The following is a 2,943-nucleotide window of genomic DNA, read 5'->3' as shown; positions in this document are numbered from 1 at the left end:
TGAAGAGATACATAGAGCTAGGTCCAGAAGGTTCCAACGCAGGTGCTTCTGGCCCCGTGGAACTGCAGTTCACTGTCCTCCCCACTACCGAGTGTGTTCACCAACCCGGCAACTTGTCAAGTCTTACTTACTGTTCAGGTATGGAGTTTCATCTTTTCAGAGGTTGGTAGTGGCGCAGAAAGTTCCAGACCTCTAACCACTAGGTTTTGACCAACTTCATCCTGAGGCTATAGGTGGGGCCCACCCTAAGTCATCTCATTAGAATAAACTCCAAGGGGTATCGTTGACACCCCTTATGAATGACAAAGCACGCTCTAATCACTCAGGAAATTCCTAGGGTTTGAGGAGTTCTGTGCCAGGAAGCAGGGGCCAAGAGCAAATCTATTTCTTACTATATATCACAATCAAAAAGTCCTATTCTAGTTTTATGGAGAAAGACTGTCATTTGTACCTCATTTTAGATACTAGCCCTTCCTGAGGATGGTTACTCTATTGTCTTAGTCCATTCCAGCTGCTATAACAGAATACCAGAAACCTGGTGGCTTATAAACAGCAAAACTTCTCCCAGTTCTGGGGGCGGGGGAGTCCAAGATCAAGGTGCTGGCAGATTTGATATCTGGTGAGGGCCTACTGCCTGGCTCACAGAAGCCTGTCTTCTCACTGTGCCCTTACATGAAAGGAGTGAAGGGAGTTCTGAGGGGTCTCTTTTCCCGAGGCAGAAACCCCATCCCTGAGGGCGCCATCCTCCTGACGTCATCACTTTCCCAAGGCCCCACCTCCAAACACCCACAGGTTGGGATTAGGTTTCAACAGATGCATGGGGGGAATAATACACAGTATTCTGCCTATAGAAACAATATTTCAAAAACATCATATTGTAAATACCCTAAGCCAGGTGGCATGGCATTTTCCTGCTCAATGCAGCAACTCCCCACCCACTGTATCCTCCAGGATCACTGAAAACATCAGCTCCTCTGGCCGGGACACCCTGGTACAGCTGATGGGTTTCTACTCATAGGCAATAGGGGAAATGCTGGTACATATTCTCCCCACTTGAAGAAGTCTTAAAGCTACCTGATGACCTTCCCACCCCCTGGGCTCTATGTGGTTATTTTTTTCTTACCCTATCTAGGCCAGCTGTTTCTTTGGGAAACATTTCTTCTGTGGGGGTAAAAATAAGGAATAAACTGTTCCCTAATAACAGCATCCATAGAAGAACCCCATGTGATTCTGATGGGAGGGAGGGTGTCTAGATAAAATATCCCAGGTCCTATTCATTCCGCTGGCATTGTGCGGTAATGGACTCTGATATTAAAATGCATATTTCACACCCTCGTCCCACAATTTGGAGGACAGCCATTCACTATGCATGAGCCATTCACTCATGCTCATCACACGGAGAAAATTACATTTTCCCAGTTGCCAAATGGAAGAGATAAATTATCTCACGTGGACAACCACATTGCTCCCAAGAACAGTTTCACAGACCCAAGACACTGATCTAAAACACCCAGGAGGGAGGCTAGGAGCTCTGCTGGCGTTGTTCTGAGTCAGTCTCCTTATTCAGACCCACCAGACTCTCAGCCTAGTGGGCTCAATGTGGTGGGACGTTTGCCGTTCTGGCTTTTTTGGACAAAATGAGAATCCTTGGGGCTTCTTATTCCTCCTTCCTAGAAAAGATGTTATAAAAATGAATAAATTAACGGAGTATTTCATATTTATGCAAACCCGTTGAATCGATAATACTTATTTGTAATGAAAATTAAAGAAGCAAATGTTAAAATGTTCTCTTTGGGAAACGTACACAGGAAAGTTACCACAGATGTACACACATTTGCTTGTTACAGACTCTCTCCTTATCCTTACCTATTCTTTTAGGTTAATGAAGGTCCAGACAACTGCCCTCTTTAAATTGGTAAGTAACCTTAAGGTATTACCTACGTACATGTGATTAATAGCATTTCTCTCTACCTAATAATTAAAGCTAACATTTATCACCCTGCCTATGGCCATCACTGTTCTACCCACTTAATGCATTTTCTGATATGATCCTACAATTAAAAATCTTTGTGTTTTGCCCACGTTACAATTAGCAGTTACATAAATCACCCGTTAATGCTTTCAACAGTTATTGGGCACCTATTACACACCTGGAATTGCCCTAGGCCCTGGAAGCAGAAGAGGAGAGGTGAAGAAGAATTAACCATAGGGTAGAGCGGACCCTATGAAGTGTCAAAGTATGATTCTTGCTCAGAAGGCTTTGGGAGCTGGGAGAAGGGAGGGCTCTTGGGCCGCTAAAGCTGCTAGTGACCTCATTATACCCTATTTAGGTTATCATATTTTTTTTTCTCTGCTTAGAAAAGTGTCTCCTCAGCCATTCCACTGGGGAGAAACGCATTAAGAGACACAGCTAATCGGTATGGACCCCTTTGGATTCGCTGGAAGGCGGCACCTGAACACTGGTTATTACCAGCGTTATGTCTGGTGGCCTCTCCTCTCCTTTTCTCTGGCTTCCAAAGCCCGGCTGCCTTCTGTTACCTTTATCCCGGCCCTGCAAGTGAGCATAGGTCCACAGCCCAGGCGACCCGCTCTGAATCCAGGGCAGGCTCTGGGCCCGTGCACGTGCACCCCGCACCCCCTCGACTCTCCGCCCGGTTCCTTCTCCCGCCCATCCGGGTCTCCCTTGGCCCGGCGACGGCGAGCGACAGTACGGCTCCAAACCGGCCACCTGGTAGCCGCCGGCTCGGTCTCCCCTCACACCCCCGCCCCTGGCCGCTGCAGAGGCGCCGGGCTGACCCGGCTGGGAGGCCCGGTTTCGCCTGGGGCTCGGGAGGACCCCGCTTCCCGCCGCCCCATCCCGCCGGGGCAGAGCCCGACGGGCGCCCTTCCCCGGGCAAAAGTGAGGACGGGCTTCTAAGGTGATGGAGGACTCCTGAGGACGTG

The sequence above is a fragment of the Neovison vison genome, chromosome 3 (genome assembly GCF_020171115.1).
Source record: "Neovison vison isolate M4711 chromosome 3, ASM_NN_V1, whole genome shotgun sequence".
In the NCBI taxonomy this organism is placed as follows: domain Eukaryota; kingdom Metazoa; phylum Chordata; class Mammalia; order Carnivora; family Mustelidae; genus Neogale; species Neogale vison.
This window is presented reverse-complemented; position numbering follows the sequence as displayed.